The 6,117-nt window shown below is 53.1% G+C and overlaps 1 long non-coding RNA gene and 1 other non-coding gene across 2 annotated transcripts; both read left to right on the top strand.

Moving 5' to 3' along the window:
- Positions 1 to 836: 836 nt before the first annotated feature.
- Positions 837 to 3,673, top strand: LOC111728785. The gene is made up of 2 exons (XR_002775951.1): positions 837 to 3,135; positions 3,301 to 3,673. It is a non-coding gene; the product is annotated as an uncharacterized LOC111728785 (long non-coding RNA).
- A 1,558-nt stretch (positions 3,674 to 5,231) lies between these two features.
- LOC111728793 lies at positions 5,232 to 5,363 on the top strand. Its single transcript, XR_002775958.1, has one exon. It is a non-coding gene; the product is annotated as a small nucleolar RNA SNORA42/SNORA80 family (small nucleolar RNA).
- Positions 5,364 to 6,117: the final 754 nt, after the last annotated feature.

The following is a 6,117-nucleotide window of genomic DNA, read 5'->3' on the forward strand; positions in this document are numbered from 1 at the left end:
AGCACAGGCTGGCGGCAGACACGGCGGCGTCCGCAGGCCCCGGCCTCCCCTGATGTCCCCCGCCACCCACCAGGGTCCCCTCCCTGACCAGAACGTCTCGGCGGCGTGTTTTCTTCCCTGTCGCCCCGACCCTCCTCGCCTCCACCACTGCAGCCTGCAGCGCCCAGGTTCTCGGCAGCTCATCCGCGGCACCAAAAACCCGCTGAGGTCCAGTGTCCGAAACGCTTACGGTGACGCGTTTCCCGGGGCGTGTGGCTGCTCGGCGGGGCTGTCCCCTGAGGCCGGTTCTGTTCAGAACACACCCCCTCCATGCAGGCGCTCTCGGGGGGCCCCTGCAGCAGACATTAAGAAGTGTCACGGGCTCGGTTAGCACCTGGAGCCGTCTCGCCGCAGTCCAGGCCATCCTGGCTGGGCGGACACGTGTGGCTGGCCTTTCCGCTCGGTTATAGGTGAACCTCTACCGAGGCTCACTCAGAAAGCTGCCTGTAGGGCTGGGAACCATTGGGACAGCACGGTGGGGAGGACTTAGTCACCACGGCAACTCGGGAATCCCTCCAGAGGCAGAGTTGTGACGGGGGTCTTCGCCGGGGACACCGCCTGGTGGAAATGTACACGCCTGTCCAGCAGGAGCGAGTCTTTGTGGGAAACTCGGGGTCGCGCCCCGGATGAGCTGCGTCCCCCGGCAGGAGTGCACAGGCCTCCGCAGTGACGCCGGCTCTTCTCAGCCCGAGCGCTGCCCCCAGCTTCATCGCTTTCGTCCACGTGTGTGGCTCAGGTGTAAAATGTACGAATGGGGGAGAAAACCGGCCCATCGGGGGCCAGAGCTGGGGCAGCGGGACCAGACGCACCCGTCCCCACGTGGCTGGCCTGCACACCTCATCCCCACACAAGCGGGCAAAGGCCCAAGCCACCGTGTACACACTGCCCCCTGTCCCAGAGCGGCCGGCGTCCAGGCTGACGCTGTCCTCTCTCCCCTGGCAGGATCACCATTCTCCCTCCGGTGGAGAAGCTGAAGACGGTGCTCCAGAAGGTGAAGGATTTCCATGTCACGTTCCTGGAGAAGTACGCGTGAGCACCCCTCGGCCGTCCGCTGGGCCAGGCCGCGCTCACCACCCCAGCGGCTCTGCCTCGGGCCTCGCAGCGGCCACTGGTCGTTGTCACTGTCACTTGACCCAGGACACTTCTTTCTTTGTGCCTTGATGTTGGGGACACTTCCCTTCTGAGCAAATGTGAACTGGGGATGTCTCAGAAGCCCTGTTTCCTTCTGATGCTACCAAAGTCTTGGGGACTTGCCGAGCACCTGTGGCGGCGTCTCTGAATCCGGTGCTGCTGTTGCTTCGTCTGGGGTGTGACACAGCCGGGCGTGCTGGGCGGGATGTTTCAGATCTGGAGAGACACAAGGTTTTGGGAAATACGTGGCTTACACGGAGAGGACCAGAGGTCCCCAGATCGCCACCGTGATCTGTGAAATATAACCCTTGGCCGTGTGGAGACCTGGTCCCTTCCCAGAGCCTGGGAGACCCCGCGGGCTCAGAGGGCCCGCCCGTCTCTCGGGCAAGAACGGCGAAGCCAAGAGCACCCGGGGTTGCACTGGGTGCCGGGCTGGGTCGCGGTGGGTCCTGGGGGCCACAGCCCATGTTCAGATGTCCTGCAGGGAGGAGCAGGTGTGAGCCAGGCTTTGGGGGCGAAGGGTTGTCTTGAGCATGCTTAGGCTGGGACCCCCATCTGAGATGTCTCCCTGGGCTTCAGGGATGGCGGGCACAGCCCAGCGAGGCCGCAGTCACGTGGAGGGGTTCTGCCGGTGGCTGTCTGTCCGCCTTGCCAAGCCCCGCCCTCTCCCAAGGGCCTCACTGAGCCGTCCCACACTGCCCTCTGCTGGCGGCAGCGGGGATGCCAGTCGAATCCCGCCCCTCCTCCGTGGGGCTGTTTCAAACGGAGACTCCGTTTCTTAGCCTGTAATTGGCCAAAGTGCCTGGCAGCTCGGCTGCTGTGGACGAGGGCGTGTGATCCATTCGAAGTGTACGGAAGGGTGTTAGCCCAACGCAGCGTTTTGCCTCCACATTTGCTGCTGGCTGGCCTCACAGACTCTGCAGCCGGTGTCCTATAACGTCAGTCATCCCTCCGGGCCAGGGGGATGTCATCCACCAAGCGTACAGCTTCCCCGGCCCAGCAATCCCGCGTGGGCGCCCGGCCCACACCCCTACAGAGTGGGCGCCAGGGCCAGCAGCAGACGTGGCTCCTCCCTCACCGTGACCCCCCTGCAGTGGGCAGTTAGGGAACCTGAGGCCAGCTCAGGAGTTTGGAGACCCAGCAAGCCCCAGAACTGAATGGAAGAAGCTGGAGAGAGAAGGGTAGGGGAGTGAGCTTTGAAACAGCCTCCTGTGCCTCAAGTCTCCGTGTGGGGTCCACGCAGAGGCTGTGATCGAAAACTTCAAGCCGTCGCCACCCGCTAATGCCAGAGTCCCTGTGAAGAAAGCAGCCACACTCTCAAGTAACAAAGGGAACGTTTGGGATCTTTTCCTCCCTTAGAAAAATTGAGGAAAATTAAACTCGTGCCCGTCATGTATAAACCAGGATGCGTCTCAGAGCTGTGAGATTTCTGAAGGAAAGTTTAAATAGAAGCTAGTCTATTTTTTATATTTTTGTAATGATTGCTTTTTTCATGGGGTGGGGCTAGTATTTATAGTCTTAACAAGTCCAGTAGTTTTTTATGAAAATCTTCAGATTATAAGTAACCCCTAAAAACTGCAACGTTTACATGATTTTTAAAAAGATGCTGTATGCTCTTGGTTTGCTTTTAAAATAAATGGACAAAAACATAAGGGGCACTGGCTTAGGACGTTAACGCCCTTTGGATAGAAACGCTGATTGTGATAGATTTCATTCTCTACAGATTCTGTCCCCGTGTCTCATGTGGGCACCACCAGAGGAAGTCATCTGTCATTTGGGGGTCACACTTTAAATCTACGCCTGTGAAGCTTTCTGTCCGTCTCGGTCCACAGGTGGAGGATGCTGGCCTGTACCTTGGGGGACGGTCACCTTACCTCAAGGCCGGGCCGGTGGTTGTCCCAGGGTGCAAATATGCAGGGAGATAGCTCTGCTGGAAATTTCTAAATAAAATCCATGTCAAAAACGGTGAGCGTGCTTAACTTTGCTTATAGTTTAAATATGAAAATCTAACGGACATCACTAATTGCACATCTTCACTCTGTGACTTGTGTTCCTAGCACACTAATGAACATTTTCCTCCCAAATACTACAAACTTCAGCCACGGCTTCTGCGCTTCCGTTTCTTTTTAGGACCCCAAGCTGTTTTTGTTGCTCGAGATGGAAAAACTTCATGATTCTTCAAAATAGGATGTCGTCGATAGGAACATAAACCGTGACTTCCTAGTGGAGGTGAAGTTAGAGTTAGGAGCCTCTCCCCAGGGAGATGGGGGGCCGGCCGAGGGGCTCGAGGGGCTGGGGGCACCCAGAGGCCGGTGGGGGCTGGGAATCGTCCACATGGTCCTTTCCCAGAGCCCCGTCAATGTCGACATGTGGTTTTGGGATTCAGAACTATTTTTCATCCGAAACTGAAATGTCTCTGTCTTTATTAAAGAAACTTAGGGCGGGGGTGAAAAAAGAAGAAAAAACTTTGGGAAATATTAAAACACGAAGGAAGAAATGAAAACCTACTCAAAGTGACTTAAACAGGAAGAGGAAGTCCTGGAGGGGAGCTGGTTCGGTTCTCAGGTCCACTCTTAACCACAAAGCCTGCCTCGTCCGGCCCCACGTCGGGAAACTGCAGGAAAGGACTTCCGATGGGCTGTGCTGGTCCACGAGCCCTTCCCTGAGGCAGCCTCTGGCCCAGGAGAACTGGGCTTTGGCTGGCCCTGCGCTCGCAGTGGGAGGTGGAAAGGGGCTGAGTCGCCAGCCAATCAGAGCCGTCGGGGGAGAAGCTGCCCCACCCCTGCGGGAAGGGGCTGGAGGTGGCCCTGCACAACACCCCTTGTTTACCACTGGTGGGTCTTTAGAGAGGCTAGGGGAGGGATGGCGTGTTCAGGGGGTCAAAGGTCATTACCAAGGACGCTGGAGATGCTGTCTGCATCCCTCCTGTATCACACACACACACACACACACACACACACACACACACACACACACACACGTGTCTGGAGACTAAACTCAGTATATATAGTTTGTTACACAGAGTTTATTAGATAGGGATTGGAAGAGACAGTTATCAATCATTCTAGATTGTTTTCAGTACCGTTTGCTGGAACACCTAGATTCGGTAGCTGCGTGCCAGAACCAGCAGCTCGTAAGCTGTGGTCCCGTGTTTGGAAGGCTGATGACATCCCAAGCTTGTAGAATGGGGAAAGCAGCACACACCCTGTCGTTAGGGGTGTGAGTGTGTGTAACCTTTGGGAGGGCATTTTGGCACTGTCAATATTAAATATACGCCTACTTTAAAACAACAGTAATCAAAAAAAAAAATCCACAGTAATTGAGACCAGGTTGTGTTGCCAAAAAGCCAAATAATAGAACAGGACAGAGTTCAGAAACAGTCACCTGCATTTATCACTTTGGCATCGAATACACTACACACACTTACATCCATGTATATCTTTGACACACTTGTATTGACAAAGTCATTTTTGACAAAGCGTACCAACGCGAAGCAATTAGGGAAAAAGTCTTTACCAAATGGTGCCTAAACACCTGGATATACATCTGGGAGGAAAATAATAAACCACCTCTTAACCTCACTCAAAGGCAAAATTTGAGTTGGATCACAGACCTAAAATGGAAGAACTAAAATTATAAATCTTCTAGAAGAAAACTTATGAGTGTCTCTTTGTGTTTGAAGTAGGTAAATATTTCTTAGGACAAAAAGGCACAAATCATAAAAGAAATAATTGATAAATCGAACTACATCAAAATCAAGAACTTCTTTTTAAAGGACATCATTAAGAAATGAAAAGCAAGCCACTGACTGGGAGAAAGCATTTTCAGAACATAAATTTCATAAAAGACTTGTATCAAGAATACATAAAGAACTTTAGAAGCAAGGTTGGGCCTGGTGAGTACTTGGATGGGAGACTATGTAGGAATTAAAAAAAAGACAAAGACCCAATTACAAAACAGGTGGAAAGGAACAGATTCCACAAAAGATACACAAACAGCCAATAAGCACGTGGGAAAATGCTCGACAGCATCAGTGATGGAAAGAAATGTCAGTTAAAACCACTAGAGTGATTTATGGCAGGTCTCGGCCCTGGGCCTCGCATAGTGCCCCATGCCAGAGTCAGCTGTGGCCCTGAACCGTTGCCTGGTCTCTGCGCCCGTAGGCTGCAGGCACTGAAGCGGGTTACACATTGGGGGTAAAACAAAAGAAAACAAAACAAAAAACCCACTAGAACGACTAAATTGAAAAAGATTGATAACACCGAATGTCAAAAACAGGAAACAAGCCATCAGAGTCTTGGTGGCAGGAATGAAAAAAGACACGATCGCTTTGGGAAGCCGGCGGCTCCCTGCACAGTTAGACGTCTGTTCTGTGACCCGGCAGTTCCGCTCCTGGCCAGGTGTTAATGCCAGAAACAAAATCAGAGCCCGAAGGCCTTGCATGAGCAGGCTCTGGGGCCCCCGCCCACCCTGTGCTGTGACCTAGAGACTCGCTGGGCAGAAAGCTGGGGACGTTCTCGGCTCATTTACATGATCCCCACCTCAGGAAACACTGCCTTGTGCTGATCTGTGGGCCAGTGTCTGAAAACGACTGTTTCACAGGTTTTCTAGTTTTTTAGTTTTTTAGGGTGGTCAGTCTATCCCGTTTCTGTTAACCCCTCGCAGCCTGGAGCCAAGGCCCCTTCTGCGGTCTGCATCCCGCTGTGGGCTACGCTGGTCTGTTTGCCAAAACTTACAGAACCGACGGCTTATGATTTGTGCATTTCACTGTATGTAAATTACAACACAACAGAGTTAATTGGGGCTGGCGGGGGCAGGTGGTGGGAAAAATATACAACCTTCGATCTAGAAATCCCCTCTAGGAATTTATCCTAGAATGTTTTCCCACGTGTGAAAGATACATGATTTTCTCAGCAGCATTGTTGGCCATGGCAAATGGGGACACCC

This window comes from Pteropus vampyrus, unplaced genomic scaffold (genome assembly GCF_000151845.1).
Source record: "Pteropus vampyrus isolate Shadow unplaced genomic scaffold, Pvam_2.0 Scaffold228, whole genome shotgun sequence".
Lineage (NCBI taxonomy): Eukaryota > Metazoa > Chordata > Mammalia > Chiroptera > Pteropodidae > Pteropus > Pteropus vampyrus.